Raw genomic sequence first — 18,246 nt, forward strand, 5'->3', positions numbered from 1 at the left:
TTGTTGTGGCATAGTTTTTGGGATCAATACAGCAGACCACTGTCAATCAAAGAATTTTCTACTTACTTAAAAGTTAACAGACTTTTAGTGTCTTTGTGTTGGACTGAGGACAGTCTGAGTTACCACAGAAGATTAAATCCTTAATTTTACATTACTTTAGCCATCTCTATAGAACAAAGTGGGCTTTACCTGTTGAATATGAGGCTTATGTGAGCTGAAGTGCTCTTGAGACATTAAGAGGCAGTCTTGAACAGTCTCTGAGATTTAAGCTGAGGGGAATTCTAAAGGGATTACTGCAGCATTTTACATAAAATGAGAAATAAAAACAGACTTGAGCAATGCATGATCATAAACGCATTCCTGCTGTGATCAAGAGTCCTGTTCCCATTGCTGTTCTAAGACTAAAGCAGGAAGAACTGTCAAAGGGCAACCATACTTGTAAGGATTTGTACAAGTCCAATTTATAATGAAATTAAGGGGCTGAGTAGTTTTGAAAGATTTGTTGAGGAAAAAAAAAAAAAAAAAAAAAAAAAGGAGAGAGAGAGATACTTTTCATAGTCTCTCCAGCCCAGAGATGGGAAATACAAGCGTTATTGGAATACTGTTTTGTAGAGGAGGCATGCTACTTTCCAAGAACAGACACAGCTAAAAACTAGTACACAAAAAAAGTAATTTTAGCAAAAATTCACAAAGATGTTAACTAATGGTTTCCCTTTTCTGAAGATAATAGTGGCAAGAGAACTATGAAGAAATATCTCACAAATAAAATACAGACTTATGTCTACCTTTGCATACATCACATAGTATATGAGAAAATAAGCATGTTCTTGCCATTTGTGATTCACCTTTACACTACAGCTTTCTTACACTGCAAGAATGGTGTAACAAAAAGCTCTGTACAAAATGGGAGATGAATCTGTGTACTGTCTTTATTGAGAGAGAGAAGCCTGTGTGCATTTGTGTGTGTGTGTGTAAAACATATCCAACACAGTGTATTTCCTGTTTTAATAAAGAAGAATTATGAGATGGCACCAGGCAAGTGTCAGCAAATACTGACATTAGATTCTTGTCACATATTTCCTACAAAAAAAAATAAAATAAAATAAAAGATGATTAAAAAAAAAAAAAGTTCTTTGTGCTTGCAGTTTCTCAGGAGGTGAAAGCAAGGCTTTTGTTCTCTGTACTGAAGGTGCCTTGGCAGTTTTCACAGCTAAATATCATTCTGGCCCTCAGGGATGGTAGAAAACAAATGCTGCCAGTCTAGGTCAGGGATGAGATTTCCCAATACAGTGAACGATGGGTATAAATCTTCACAAAACCCAAAACCATGATGATAATGATATTATCACATACTTACCTTTGAACATGAAGAAGGATCTTGAGAAGCAATCCCTCAGCCAAAGAAAGTAACAGCTTGCCTGGATTTTCCATTACTTTCCTCAAAAATGACACATCGGTAGGCTGAAATTACTGCAGGTCCCAGTGCAACCATAGTCAGGTGTTATCTCAGCAACACACGATAGCACTTGTCCCCTTCCCAACCAGGGATCAGATAGACCAGAAGGCCCACCTCAGCACTAGCCTACTGTCCTTAGGCAGAGCACAACACAGCCCACCTGGGCCTCCCTATCTCTCCTAAGACTACTGTTGAGCAAGGTGTTGGGTGTACTGGAAGGTGGGCAAAGCTAAGGTCAACTCTTTCTTTGTCTCTTCAACTACTCTGCATGCCATAATATCTATGCAGAGCTGTGTTTCTCCACTGGATAGTTCTTTGTGATGTCCATATTTCAGTTCAAGTGTCAAAAAGTGCCTCGAACCCATTTTTTTTTTCTCCTGGACAAGTCTTGTGGTTGGCCTTCAGTCCTTGATGGTGATCCTGTGTTTGTTCAGTGTTTCAAGTCCCAAGGAAATCAACTAAACTTCCTTCTATCAGTCAGCACTGCAGATCTAGCTCCTCCTTTGGGCTGCAGCATCAAGATGTAGCATTACTGATTGTTTCACTGCTGGTAAGCAGTAAAGCATCAACTATCTGCTAGGAAAAAGAAAAGAAAAGAAAAGAAAAGAAAAGAAAAGAAAAGAAAAGAAAAGAAAAGAAAAGAAAAGAAAAGAAAAGAAAAGAAAAGAAAAGAAAAGAAAAGAAAAGAAAAGAAAAGAAAAGAGAGAAAAGAAAGTATAATTATCATATTGTCCATTTGATTATGCCAGAATGATGAGCAAAACTTTGCTGTTACATATTAGATACCCCATTAAAAACACACAAAATAGATGAAATTTGTGAGGAGAGAAATCTATGAAGTTCAGTTTCCATAACTGGTCTGAATGAAAGCTAAATTTGTCCATCATTGGACACTGTGATTACAAAAGCTTAGCAAAAGCTTGGGGTAATCACATTCAGAGATTTCCAACTCTATTTATATATCTAAATGATAGAAATACCTCTGTTGATATCTTTTCTGTTCAATTATAAGAAGAATGAAAGGAAACAAGGATCACAATAAAGAAGTATTTGATAATTATCATACAATAAAATATGGAATATGAATGGAGATCAAGCACACATTGTGAACCACAGTCATTATTATCATAAACTTTTATGTGGAGTTTTGCACTTTTTTATGGTCTCATCATATAAAATACAGATTAGTCTGAATTGAAGTAATTCTAAAACCAGGCAGGCCACCTTTCAATGTATTATTTTTTTCTAACCATGTTGTATATTACACTGAGGTACAACTATTGTGTTACTCAGAAATAACTGCAATCACCATTTATAGCTATGTTCTGCTGTTTTCCCTGTAGTAAGAAAAATGCTTAGTGTTTTGGACAACCACAAATGGGTTAGACTGTTCAGGTCTAAACATTGGCCACTTTATCAATAGGCTTTGCTGGATTTTTGTTTTGTTTTGTTGTTGTTGTTGATTTTAATAACTGAGAAGATGGAATTTAAAAGTAGTAATAGCTTATTATTTGTATTGGAAATAATTAAGTACCCACTCTACTGCTTATTGTTCATAAACTCCCAGGCAGATCTGGAACCAAGAGTTTAGTCTAATAGCTGGTTTATAACAGCTATCATTATGTTTAGGGTTACTTCATTCCTTTGTTAGTCCTCATGAATTCAGAGTAATAAGTAAATATTAGATTTAAAATACTAATATTGTGTGTATGTGATTATCCCAAACTGTGCCTAAAATAGGAAAGACAAGTAAAAGATTTTATATGGTGTATATCACTCCTGTTTTATCAAGAGGAAATATATAGAACATATATTTATATTCTAGTTCATCAGAAAACATAGATATTTAATAAATATTCAGTGTACGTGAAGTCAATAGGACATGAACATGTGCTTGAATATGGCCTTGCACACAAATATTTGGTTGCATGAAGGTGGAACAATTCACACGTTTGAATATGTTTCTGAACTGAGGTAAACTGATTCACTCAAAGTCACCAGGGAAGATGGGCTGAATTGAGGATTTATTCTAAACCTCTTGAGTCCTACTCCAGTGTCCCATCACAAGATTATCCTATCTCAGTTAAAAAAAATAAGTCACAACTGAATTATCCATGTCATTTTGAACAAATGCCAGCAAAACCCCAACACTACAGCATATGATTATGTTTTTACCGTATGGCACAGATTAAACAGAAAAATAATGGAGTGAGGTCTGATATAAAAAAATATATTTATTTTTTTCATGTACTGACCGTGGTTTTTGTATCTCTCTGAACAATGCATTAACATTGCTTATCCAATGGCCAGAGCTGTGCAAGGAGAAATGGTAGGTATCTTTGTCCAGTACCTGATAGACTGGAACTGATTTTCTGTGGAGAATAAGTTTTAACATCTTATCATATTTAATGCACTATTTCAACACAAAACCAAAACAAAACAAGAAAACTGATCTTTTGATAGTACAAAATATTTCTGAATTTCCCATTTGACAGGATAGTGAATAATAACAGTGATCTAGGACAAAATATTGCCTTAATAGTATAAGTAATTGATTGGTCTAGGGGTCAGCAGGGTTAACTGATTTCTTTTTTAAACCACTACTAATAGCTGCCCCAAAATTGGCAGTTTAGATGTAGTCCAAAGTAGTAACTGATTGATGAGCAGACTGTAGGTGAAAACACAGAACTGCATAACATTTCTTGTACAGCTTTGTCACTTGCTATGAAGATCTGGACGCTGCTCTGAACTCCAGATTTTCTTTAAACATCAAAGCTATATCACTTGCAAAAGTGGAGAGTCTCCAAAAGAACAAAATAGGTCAAAACAAGAATCCAAGACTGAACTTCCTCAGACAATGAAAACATACAGATTCAGGTCAGTCTTTCTAATCCAACTGCCATGTGCTATCATCTTTTATACACTGAAATGTGTATTTCACGGAACAAGTTCTTCATGGTCTATGATATATCTGATTATTTTTTAATAGATGATGTGTTCAAAAACAGGTTGGTTCATCCTCTGCTTTGCTCTGCTCTGCTCTATTCTCCTCTCTCCTTGTGTCTTCTGTCACCAACATAGCATTTGAGCAATTCCTTCTGTGTTTTAAGAAACATGAATACCTTCTGAAATTCTTTCTTTCTTCCTGCTCTGCTGGACAACACAGTAAACTGTTTATATTTAGGGAAGAGGTTGTATGTTCCTCCCCTATACATTTGTTTGTTTTATATGCTCAATTAGTAAAGTCAATGAAAGCCTTTGCTTGAGGTGGAAAGTTCTAACGTTTGTAATGATCTTAACACATGAAGTAGTTTGTTCCAAAGTATTGAAAACCTATGTGTCTTTCACAGATGAGCATGTCCCACACCTTGTGAAGCTCCATTGTGCTCAAGGACTCCAGCTGGTGTCCATGGTTTTTAAGATGTCTTTGCTCTCAGGTGGGAGGACAGAGTGACTTCTACAACAAAGCCATCTATTGCAATTTATAGTATGGCCACGTTGAAAGATAACTGGAGGGCTACAGCTAAGAGCCACTCTCCAGAGTGAGACCTGCAGGAAACACCATCACTTCCCTGTGTCACACTGAGAGTATGTGCCCTGTACCATGGCCTTCCATCTTCTGCAGGATAAGTTTTGTCCTGCTTCATGATTGGCCACAACGATAAACAAAAACAGAATAGGAGAAATTTCAAATTCATCTGACTTTTGCTGTCCTTGCACTCATGACAAGCGTCTGCAATGTTGGACATGGATATGACCAGAACAGTGATTTCATCGCAGGCTCAGGCTGTAGGGTTTAGATCCCAAATTAGAAGAGTCTAAGTGTTTAACTCTGCCATGAGTGAACTGTCCCCTATTACTGAGCTCAGAAAAGAATATCATAGTAGACAAACAGTACAAATACAACGTTCTCCTAGATTTTCACCAGATACCCTTCTTTTCTCTGCCTTTATCAGGATTCTTCTCTTTGGTCAAAACAAGGGAAAAGAATTGAAGAATGACTTCTCAGAAAGGGTATGGAATCATTATCTTAACTTTGATCAATTGCTAGCAAAAACTTATTTCCTATTTTTCAGTCATGGCACCTTTCTGAAAGTACATGCATTTTCCCCTAAGAAAATACAAACATATAAACATTTGAGATCTGCAAATATTTAAAAAGAACTAGGATATTCCACAGTAGTGATGAAAACATACCTGAAAACTTCTGAGAGCATTAAGCACCCAATGAATTTAGCCAGTGATTCTGACATTCTGCTGTAAAGTCATCCCATTGTGAGCTGAAGATTAGATAGCCCAGTCTGGGTTGTGTTTATTTTGTTATGTTGAAAAAGATATCTCAGTTGATTAAAATATTTTTTATAGATTAAAGACATTTTTGTCATTTTTAATGACTTACTACTAGTACTTTATAAAAAGTATTTGAGATTATGTTGACATATGCTTTAAAACAAGAAAAGCTTAAGTGGTATTTAATGGATAACTTATTACAAAGAAGGAATTCTGTAGACTTACTTTACCTTTAATTCACATTGTTTGGATGGAGCACTTTTTCACACGATAAAGCACTATGTGTACAGATAGAAAGAGGTGATTCGTGTGGCCAGAGAGCAAATCAAAGTCACATTACTGCAAACAGGAGAGGGCTCCAGTGCTATTGTACATTCAAGAGAGCTCAGAAATGTTGAACTGCACCATTATCATCATATTCCATGGAAACCACACTTGGTCACCGAGGAGCTGGATGGAGCCACACAGACATCAGCGATGTCACTGTTGTCTTCATTCCATCACAGTTGAAATGTATGGGCCAAAACTGGAATCTCAATCTCATTGAATGAGGTACCTATCTGGCTTTAGCTGTTTCTAGTCTAAATTAATAGGTGAAAAAGAGGTTCTTGGTGGGTCCCTCCTATCAGAACTGTTTCTGTGCACTAAAAAACACTGTCGACAAAAAGTTGGGGAAAAAAGTCCATAATCCAGGTCATTCTCAACATGAGTTAGGATCTCTTTTGCTTTTCATCTGGCCCCTGCATTCTTGTATATCAGGCTACATGATGGCCTCAAAATGTTCTACATGGTGCAGCTAAAGCTATATTTTGTGAAGTGATAGTTGTGAGTGCTAACTCCTCAGGCATCCATAGACTATCTCCTAAGCTCATGGGCAACGACACTAATTTTGCTATGGAAATTCTCAAGAAGTGATTGTATTCGTACTTTCTGTATTGTGAGGGCCAGAGCTGTTTATGAATCTTCATTTTTCATTTCTTTTTGTAGGAATATATTTTGATGGCTGGAGTGCCATCACAATATGAATATCTGCTTGTATAAGGCCATTCAGCAATCAGTTCTCAGACTTCATGGATATCTGTTACACCACTATACTGACACTCTTTTTAACACAAGTCTCTGGAGCTGTCGATTCCCCACTTTCAAACCTGCGAAAATAAATTTGCTTAACTGATAGCAATGCAAAAATTGGCAGTGCTGACAGCTCTATTTCTTTGGGCTGGGTAAGATTGAGTCTACGCACATTAGGCATGTTTGAATGTTCTGCTGGGTCTCCAGAACTTAGAAAATAACTGGCTGCTTAAATTTTTAAACTGAGTAACTTCCATACAAGCCTGAGGGCCTGACTGTAGAAACCCAAGCATTCTGCAGTCTTCATGTAGCCAACAAATACATGTAAGGTTGTTGTTAGGAAGGAAGAACTTCTGAGTCATTTCCTTGGTCTAAGGCAGCTAGACTCAGACGCAGTTCAATTTTAGGTACCAGAATGAGCTCTCATGTTTTCACATTGACCACTGAGGTCAACATTACACAGGAAAGTCATAGTGGAGTGAGGCCTGAACTACAGCTTTAAACACCAAGAACACTTATATACCCAATTCAACATATTTTTCTAACATTTCATTCCTGGGTCTGTCTCCAAAATAAAAGGGTGTTGTTTGCGAGATTTAGTTTAGATGAAGCCTCGCTGGGAGAAGTTTCAGCTGGTATGCCATTTGGCATTTGAGCCTCACAACTGAATTTGTTACACTGAAATGCAGTAACTTTAAGTCAAAGGTTTTTCATAGGAACAATGTCCAATTAAGTTTAAAAGCAAATAAACAAGCAAAAAGGAAACCAATAAAGCTCTCGTTTTTCAGTACACTCTGAAAACTCTCAATTCTGACAGAGAAAGTAGTAGACCTACTTTTAACTCTTGTGCTTATGCACATTTTTATTACGACTTTACAGCTATTCCCAAATCATGGAGGTAATAGAAATATGCCTAAAAGGAGCTGCCTATGAGTTTTCACTGTCACTGAAAACTGGGCAATCACAGATTCACAAATCCTAGTATCAGTCAAAAGCAAAACTGCTTTATAAGTCTTTGTCACCTTTTTCTCTTGACTTTTTTTTTTCTATTTTGTCAGATGGTTGCCCCACAAAGCTGATGGTCTTAAGATATAGGCTTCTCTTTTGGTTCATTTTAAATACCAGAAACTGGAACACTGTACAGAGAACAATTAATTCAACCATAGCTGGCCAAAGGCATGTCCAAAATGGTAAATCTAAGATCGGTAAGTTTTTCTGGATTCTGTTGCCAAGTCACAAATTACCTAACAAAATGTTAAATTGTACCTGAACCTCACTCTGTCCTTATCTCAGCCTTAGCCACAGAATATACAGGAGATCCAAGCAAGCTGCAGTTCTTTCCCAGTGTGATCTTGGGATGGTGGCAACATATATAATTTGTGGGATATGATGATCCATAACTCAGTGTACATACAGCCATGGATAACCAAAGCTTTACATATTTCTGAGATTTTTCCATGTCTTCTCTCCACTGAGCAATTCCCCTCTCTGTTTCCACACTCATGGCAGCACTGCCTAGGTAGCCCAACAAGGGAGGTCAGAAAGGTTTTTGGTCTCTGACATACCACTGTATGGACTGTGATGAAGGTGTGTCTGACATGTCTGTTGACCAGCTTTTTCAACAGTTCACACCACCTACATTGATCCTGTTATCTCAGGAGGCCTGTTTTCCTTTAAAAATCAACACTGGGTCCCATCAGTTTGCATTATTTCATTATTCACCACAAAGAAGGCTTCTGGCAAGGTGCTTCAGCAATGAGATAATGGTTGGGAAACGTAAGTAATCATTTAAAAACTTATGGGACTTTAATCAGCATGCCATTTAGGCAGGATTTTTATGTTGCCTGGTAGGAGAGCGTGCATAATGGGGCCTCTTTGGAGGCATTTTTCACAACAGATTACTCAGCATATAGCAAGGGATATAGTCAGTATTAAGGTGTCTGAGCCAAAAGAACTGGGCAGGAATGGGCAAGCTCTACCAATTCATGCAGATAAACTCAGTAAGAATGGCTTTGTTTGCGGGCACCTTGCAGGCATCGCTCTTATGTCACGACAGCTTTGCTCGCACGGGAGCACCAGCCCAGAGAGCCAGTCTGCTGAGAATTACCCAGTGCAGACATCAGCCAAACACAGCCCTGAAGGGGCGCAGGATTTAACAGAAGTGGGGAGGTAAGAAAGGAGTTGCATCGTGCTCCCATGTATTAGTAAAAGCTAGACACAAACTATGCCATGTTCTAAATAATGCGGCTTACCTCTGGGAAAAAAAAAAAAAAAAAAAAAAAAAAAAAAAAAAGCTATCCTTCCCATCTGATGGATAAATAAATAATTGTTGACTTGCTTAGACCTTACTACTGGTTTAGCAAAAGTTAATTTAGATTCATCTCCTCAAAATAGCTGGGAAAAAAAAAAAAAAAAAAAAAAAAAGGCACCACTAACAAAGGCTCAAATAACTGTTTAACCCATCTTCAAATAAGAGATTTGAATGTAAATAATTAAATTGCATTAAAAAAGCACATCTAGCACATATTTCCATAGAATGAGCAGAACACCTTGTCAGAATGAGATGAAGAGCTCTGAAGAGATTATGTGGACCTGGATTTACCCCTCCAAAGGTCTGTTTTGGAGCATAGCATCCTTTGAGTCCTTTTTTTTTTTTTTTTTTTTTTTTTTGACAAGAGAAACAAAACCTTAGCAGAGATTTTAGTGCCTGAATAATATTATATGCATGCCACAGTGCAGTTAAATTTTAAAAGAGATTTCAGGTTCTGAGTTGTGGACAATCTATTGACAATTTTGCCTTTTACTTTTTCCCTTGAGAAGTTTATTTTTTCCTTGCTTACAAAACATCAGTCTTTCCCTGGTCTCCGTTTACTCAGTTGTTCTTTGCACATCCACAGAAAGGTCTGAATCTGCATGTTGGCTTCTCTCTGAAGAATTTCCTGAATGGAGCTTGCTGTCAACACAGATTTCAGGACAAAGAAGGGAGATTTTTAAAAATGTAAACTGGAGCAGGGTGCCTAACTCTTTTGAACTGTTAGTGGGAGCAAGGCACATTACTGCCCTTTGTGCTTTTAAAAATCATCCTTGGAGTTATTTATCAGATTAAGGTTTTAGCACAAATAGTTTGACTCTTGCCACAGTCTGTCCATTCAAATCACCAGGAAAGATGAATAGCTTGAGTTTTGCACTTGAATTATGCTTAAAAAATGCTCATGGTTTAAAAAAAGAATAATACTTATGGAGTCTGTGTTTAAATCTACATCCAGTGCTATGCAAATATTTGCATGCTGTAACTTAACGCAACATAAATCAGGGTTCTTGTCAATGAATTGTTTGATTAATCAGTGGCTTAATTTGTGCATCACAGCAAGAGAGAGAAAAACAACCCAAAACAGCTGTGTGATTGATTTTTTCCCTCCAGACCAGCCCAAAGTATTGTATAAATAACTAGCTTCTATTGTGGTTAACTTCCACAAAAGATAAAGAAGGAGGCCAGAAGCTTGCATTTTTACAGTCCTTACTTGAACACTGGTAGATGTGGGGCTGTGAAAATCCCAGTACAAGCCTGGAATGGCCCAGGGATGTTGGATGTTGGGACACTGATTTACACAAGTTTAATCACGTTTGGTGATTTGGCCCTGAGTATCTACAAAATATGAATTTTCAACAGTTTTGATATGCTCTCCAGCTTTTGAGCTTTCTGGCAGGGTAAGCTGTATTTTACAAGTAGGTCAGCCATTCAGAACATAAAGGTTGTGCAAATGACTGTTTTTGTTCAAATTAAAGACCCATGCAGTTGAAGGTGATGTCCCTCTGACCAGTAGCACATGCTCTAACTACAAGACAAACATACAGTGCATAAAGTAATGGATGCTAACCAGTAAATGAACATATAATCTCTGTTGAGGCCCCTAATGCTCCCTGACTTCCAGCATATTCCATGCATGATTCACCATGGATTCACCAAAGCTGTGTCCCTGCCCTGTTCCATCCTGCAGACGCCAGCCCCTACTTACCTACAACACTATTTAAGGGTATTTCAATTTGGGCTATGACTACTCTACTTGCAAAACAGCTTGGAAGTGTCTGACTGGAAAGTGATCTTGTGCTCCTCAGCACTGAAGGTAGAAGATGGGCAGAAGATGTAGATGCTCTTCAAGGGTAACACAGATGAGGTAAACAGGATCATCTCTTTCACACTTGTGCTGGCTTTTTCCTCTATGCCACATACAGATGATTATTTACTCTCCATATTTGTCATTATATGTATTCAATGTGGCAGATAAAATAATAGTATTATAGTTATCAAAGCTGTACGTGACCTCTTCTACAGAGTCAGTTTAGTGAAAGAACAAACCTGTTGTAGTGATTCTTCAGCCACATCAAGAATCAGGGGGACATGTGTCACCACGTGTGTAATGGGAATTTGAGTGTAAATAATGTCCTCCTCGTGATACACTGAGTGAACTGAAAGGTCTTGGAAATTTGTCTGGTGATAAAGAAATTGAGAAACAGAGGTTGGGCTTGTGCTATGGAGGAATGGGGTTGTGTGAAATCACTGAATGAGGCTTGGTAGATCCCGTGTTTTTCTTTGTCCTGGACTTTCTTTACAACAGGAAGAAACACATCTCATCTGTGGTGTGAGGTGGGTACAGGAGAGCAAAGGAACACTCCTCCTAGTCAGGAATACATTCAGAACTGCTCACCAGGTTTTGCTGGGGGTTGCAGAAATAGGGCCTATGGCAGGAGACCCATCGGGATACACACCAAGAAGAGTCTGGAACTGATACTGTGGTTGTCTCTTTGATCACAGCACATGCTCACGCAATGAGAGAAGTTGAGCCCCTTCAGATAGAAATAATATTTACCATATTTAAAAAATATACCGTTCAGAAATACCCTTAGCATCTCAGAGGTTGATTTCATCTTTTTCAGATCTTTCCTCCCTACTGTCTCTTTCCTTTGCTTCCTTCTGCTTTGCCAGTACTGTTTTCCATTGAAAGACCTCTAGTGTTTGGACAGTTTCACATTAAGGCTGATGAACCCCAGAGACCTGTGGTGTGAAGGAGGCATATATAAAATGCTATGTAGCAGGTTGACAGCAAAGGTTTTCAGTTACTTAAAAAGCCCTTCAGAACTGAAGTGTTGACTGTCCTTTGCCAGACATGGTTCAGTTTAAAATAGTGGCTACACAGTAGGAGCTCTGGTAGAAATATCACTGCATTAAAAATGAGGCAGACAAGACAAAAAAAAAAAAAAAAAAAAAAAAAAAAAAAAAAAAAAAAGTGGAAAAACACAAACTTCATGTAAAGAACAGATGCAAATTCTTTTTGCTAGAGATTCACTATGACAAATAAAAGGCAACACTGTCATAGAGGTCCCACATGATGTGTGTGATATAATGCAAGTTTTAATGTTTGATAAGTACTTAAATGACAGGTCAATCAGAAATGAGGCAAGAGGCATGAGGCAATATCTATACAAGCACTCCTATAATTCTCCTGGAAATGTCATGAATGGAGTTTTAATGGGAGATGGGTATCCAAATCCCTAAGATAGTGATGAAAATTTCATCCCTGTGTAATGCTGGGTATGCTGCACATGGATAAGCAGCAAGTGCATTTCCCTACAACAGAATCTGAGATATCCTTTGAGAAGCAGAAACCTTAGTTCTAGCTTTATTGCCTCCCTAATGAGTTTATCAAAGCTGTATGTTTAAATTTAAAGTTTGCATTAAATGTAGAAGAGAATGTTACAATAAAATGTTCATATAATTTGGCAAAGCAAACCATGGGTTTTGAGATATAACCCAAGAAATACCAAGGACAAGGGCAAGAAAAAAAATTTAACACGTTTCCGTACTGTAGAAAATATGTATAAATATGCAGGTAGCAAGCTTTGTGTGAATGCTCAGAGAGCCACTAATTTCCAGGTAGATGTTGCCCTTGACGACAGTGATGGGGTCCCAAGGGAAGAAGCAATGTTCCTAGACATACTGGAGAACTGTTTCCTTACAAGGTTTGTTTAGCAATCAACAAGAACAGACACTGTTTTCACTGTGTCCTAGGAAGTGAGCCAGGTATAATAAATAAGTAAGGAGTTGGTAAACATCCAGGGTCTCCTGTTCACAGTATCTTCAGAAAAACTCCTGGGGATATGTGCAAAAGTCAGCAGCACAGAAATGTTGGCAATGTGGGAACAAAGAATGAGGTAAAGAAAGTTGACTGATATTGCCAGAAGAAACATCTTGTAAAAGTGGAAGACATAAAAGAGAAAGTTAGAAGTGATTTCATTTCAACATATAAAAGAGATGTTACATCTTACATGCAACATGGAGCAATTTCTAAACAAATTTGTAAAGAAAAATATCAATTTTATGCATGCAAGTTTTGGCTTGTTTACAAGCATTAGGTAAATATGGCTACATACTCAAAAATCAAACATAGGCTTGGGGCAAATGTATGCTTTTTTTTTGTCTCCTTTTTCATATGACTAATGACAAGGTCAGCAGTTGAATTTGCACTAATATGTATGTATCATAAAAGAACAGTGTATTCCTTTACCTTTGTTGTGAGACAATCATGATTATTAGCTAAGTAAAGCAACTAGTGATATTCTTATTATCTTGATATACCTGACATCTTTTTCTGATTCCTTTGAAATTCCTGGGCTCTTTGCTATGTCACGACTATGGGATGATTGTGCGCTATGAAGAAATATTTCCATATTTTATTTTTGATATTCGGATTTGTCTCTTCCAACCTATTTAATGTTCTTTTGCTCCTGACTGGGAGGAAATATGTAGGCTGCATTCATTTAGTCTCTTCCAGTTTACTAGTGAACAGCTGTATCATGTTATTCTTTACCTGTTTTCCCTCTAAATTAATTTCGCATCATGTGCATGTCAAACAGAAGCGTTCCTTGCTCCTACTCATCTTGTTTGTCTTTCTTTGAACTTTTTTTTTTCTTTTTTTCCTGCTGTGAATCAGTACTGAGACAAAGAGTTTTATCTCATCTAACTTTAAATATGTAGAAGTTAGACCTAATCTAATCTGATTTAATCATGGCATATTCCCTGACTATTCCATGGAGAAAAGCAAGCACCAAGAGAGGGCAATTTTTCAGACCTGTTTCAGAAAGATTAGACATCTTTCTTTGCTTCATATGTATCGAATACTCAGTACTGACTGATGTCTTGCTGTAGAATTCTAGAGGCAAATGTTAGTGCTGTAGATGTCAAAAGGCAAAGGTGGATGTAAGGTCTCCTGATGAAGAAGCCAACTTGGGCACTCTGTATGGTCTAGTGAGACCTAGCGACCAGTGTCAGTGGAAGTTTTGGTGCAACTCCTCCTCCTAAAGCAAAATAGACAAGATGAACCATGCCCAGCCTTTAAACATGCAGAGATGTCTGTTTAGGATCATCCACAACAACTGTTGAACCCATTGACACTGGTGAGGAGCTCTGATACAACAGTAATGGATCACTCTGAGAAATTATAACATGAGAGAGAGCAGCGAGAGTGTTTATCTGGCAGAACAGAGCTATCACATTTTTGATGGAGTTTGACAGAAATTATGGAGGCTTCATTTTTTCACGCACACACAGAAAAAAAAAAAAAAAAAAAAAAAAAGAAATGTGGAAATCATTTGATTTTCTGACAGATTTTTTTATTATTTATTTCTCAGAAACTTTTGGTGGTGGTGGTACACTGAGATCGCTTTGAAAAGAACACTTTCAACCAGTTTCACTTTCTTGTCTCATATTGTTGTGCCATTCTATATTCTTTCTTTACACTTTGTTTGCCCTGTTTTTGCCCCCATTGTGTACTGAAAAGATAATTTTTGCTGAAGAATTTAGTATGCCAACAGATCTGTATCCTGAGCCATTGTTATTCATTCAATATCCCTTAGAGTGGGACTATTGCTGCCACACTGCCTGCTAAAGATCCATGCATGGCCTGGAGCAGATTCATGGGATATTTGGCACCCTCAGAATAAAAACACAGCACTTTTACCATCTTTAATTGGAGGTAAGCTATACTTTGTAGAAGCATGTATTGTACAAAGAATGGGGAATACCATGAGTACCAGTAATACCTTGCATAACAGCAAGAAGTTAAAAGGGAACTTGTTTTTAAGGGCTCCCATAGTAATAGGCTCTGCATCACATGAGCAATCCCCTCAGCCATCTGAAAATAAACCGCGTTTAATTGACTGGATAAGCAGATCACATACGTTAAAGCTAGGAATGCCCCTTCAACTGTAACTTTGAACTGTAGCTTGCACACCCTTTGGCAATGCATTTACACAGAAATGTGTACATCCCTTGGCTATAACAGTAATTTTGGCTGCAACAGTAACATGTACACCCTTTGGCAAAGCTCTTGCATGGAGGAGGAGAAAATTTTTTTTAAAAGTGGAGTGTTTCTCAGTTAAACCCTGGCTGTACAACACACTCACTTCACTATTGAGAGAGTGTCTTTGATCAAATATCTTTGATCCCACTACAGTGAAAAAGTACTTTGCACTATGCACACCATCAGCAAAGAAAAAACAGGTGGACTAAGCTTCTTTTGGGCTGCAAATCAAATTCTGCTCTCAGCTATGCCAATGGTGACCTGTAACAAGTCCACTGAATTTATAGGAGTTACTAAATTCTTCCACATCATCAGCTAAGATCACATTTGGACCATTTGACCACATATAGGCATAGGCACAAATTTCACTCTAAAATGGAGCATTTACTTCACTGACCTACAGAATTTTTTTGCTTGACTCTTCCTTCATCTAAGCAATTTAAAATAATACCAGGAAGCCTTCCATGCAGCACGTAAGCAAACACTGAAGTAAAATCCTCAGCAGCACAGAAACTTCTGTGCTTGCTGTTATGAGCATAAATAATTCACCACATACCTTTTGGAAGAAGAGCCATTAAACCTGTGACAAGCCAGCCTAAAATCTGTTGGAAATTTGTCTGTGTGTGTGTATATACGTACATGGGTGTAAACAATCTTTCATTAAAAAATGTGTACCTTGTAGCAGTGAGCCAGCCAATGAAATGAGCCAAAGGGCAGACTCTAACTTGGCTCAGCATTCATGAATGAAGATGAGCCAAGGAGGAGCAAAGGACATTGCAAACAATCTGGCACAGGTTCCTGGCAGTCAGTGATCACTTTGGCTATTTTTCTTTCAAGGTGTGTATGGGCACATCCAGTGACTCACCTGTATTTACATACAAAGAGCCAAGATGGACCCATACCTTGGCCCTGAGCTGCACTAAATCCTGTATTTATAGCCTGCCCTTTTCCAGTAAATAGAAAGCAAGCAGAAGAACTGCCTGTTAAATTGTCAGCTTGTAAAAGTGAAGATATTTTCAGCTGATTGAAATCCAGGCCATTGGACCTGAATGATACGGAGTAACTCTGCTTCTTTGGGTGGGGAGAGAGCCACTTGCCAACTTGCTGCCCAGGTGTCTCTTCAACATCCTTGCTCCATAAAATCCACTGTGCCTTCCCTCTTCTCTCGTTGTCACTGTTACATCAGTCAGGGATGGATACTCCTGCCGATGGTCATTCAGTGAGAATGAACTATCAATCCACTGAAGACACTGGAATTTCAATATATTTGTTATACACTGTTCTTCATGCTCAGTTCCCCATTAGGACTTTCCTGTCATCCCCTTTTTCAGACACCTATCAACATAAACCTATAAACCTTCAACTGATATTGTAAAAAATTTTACTTGCTGCCTAAATTCACCATGTCACCTGAAATAATGATGTGCTCAAGGAGATAAGGGGTGAGTCGGTATTTTTAACTCCTGCCTTTTTTGAAACTTCTGTGGCTGTCATTTTCTTTTGTCATTACTGAAGGAGAGCAGAGCTGGCTGAATGTGATGACAAGCTGAATCTTAAAAGCCTAAGTAAAGGTATAGATTTGCTAAAAGCCTTATGCAGCATGCAGGTTTAAAGTTTTTTTGTTGTTGTTGTCGTTTTTGTTGGTTTTTTTTTTTTTTTTTTTTTTTTTTTTTTTTTTTGAGTGATAATAATTAGACTGTACTGCAGACCCTGAGGATACCTTTGAGTTTTCATTGTGGTATCCTGGAAGTTCTTCAGTTCCACATGTTGCCTTCAAATGAGTGTATCTGAATGACCCACACAATCTAAATCTACAGGATTTTTTCAGTCATCTTGGGAAAAATAGGTGAAATACCAAAGAGATTCAGGGAGCAAAACAAGGTCAGCAAGAAAGGAAGTCTACTCTTTCCACAAAAATGAAAGAGAATTGAGAGGAACAAAAAATCTGCCAGCCTCCTGATTGTTCCTGTGTTCTGTGTACCATGCCCTCTAAAAACCCCAAAATGGAACTCAGTGCTTTTATTCATGAAATTTGAATGAATTGTGTGCTTTTAGCCTACCAAAAGTAATCTTTTGTGATAATACAATCTGCGCCTCTGTCAGTCCTCCACTTAATCAAAACCTCAAATCCATTGTCTAGTTTTCATGCAAAGAACCACCAGGCTGGACAGACACTATAAAGCTAGTTGCTTTAGATAGCAGATCATGTACTGGAAAAAGGTGTATTAAGCTCAGAAATGCATCTGCTAGAAGACTGATGTTCCTTCTCGTGTTATTTTTTGTATCTCTGTCACAAGCCATCTGACCACCTTACTTGCAGTCTTTATGCAATGGACAGCAGACAATTTCCTGCACAAAAGTGTAGAGACAATGCATTTAAAGAACAAAACAAAATGAAACAAACAAACAAAACAACCCACTACCACAAACAAAACAACAAACAAAAACCCACCAAGGAATCATCACCAGAAGCATCTTATACTACAGACAGCTTTAAAGCACTGACTGACTAATGGTGCTTGCAAAGAGTTTGAATGAGGATAATAAGGTAGTTCTGCAACACATGTTTACAGGTGCTTTCTCTGTAGCTTGAAAAGCAACTTGAGATGAAACACAAAGATGACTGCTTAAAAAAGAAACAAATTGGCTTATTAACTTTGCTTTCCTGGCAGTGTGAGCAGATTCAATGTGTTACCAAAAAAAAAAAAAAAAAATCTTCTGTTGTTGTTGTTCTTCTTCATCTAAAGAAAGAGTACTGAAAACTGAGATACATGGAGATGGCTACATCTACATTGGGAAATGTTGGGAATATTAATTTTTATTTTATTTTAAGCAGACATTTCTTAAAAATAAAAAATGTTTTCATTTATCATGGAAATTTAATTATTCAAAGTTGTTAGTCTATTCTCCTTCAGTTTTTCTGTAGTTTTGGCCATAAAAGCCAGTCTTTGAGGAATTCATTTTCTAACAGAAAAGTCAAAACTTTTCAAACTTACCACTTTAGTGGAAAATTATTTAACAATAAATAAATACATTTTTCCTCCACTGGCAGAGATGAACAGTACATCAGAG

The 18,246-nt window shown here is 37.6% G+C and overlaps 1 long non-coding RNA gene across 1 annotated transcript; it reads right to left on the reverse strand.

Annotated features, from left to right (window-relative positions):
* Positions 1–910: 910 nt before the first annotated feature.
* LOC311433080 lies at positions 911–15,805 on the reverse strand. The gene is made up of 3 exons (XR_014690553.1): positions 15,731–15,805; positions 1,358–2,029; positions 911–1,080 (listed from the first exon to the last, which is right to left on the reverse strand). It is a non-coding gene; the product is annotated as an uncharacterized lncRNA (long non-coding RNA).
* Positions 15,806–18,246: the final 2,441 nt, after the last annotated feature.

The sequence above is a fragment of the Aythya ferina genome (genome assembly GCF_964211825.1).
Source record: "Aythya ferina genome assembly, chromosome: 2".
Taxonomy (NCBI): Eukaryota; Metazoa; Chordata; class Aves; order Anseriformes; family Anatidae; genus Aythya; species Aythya ferina.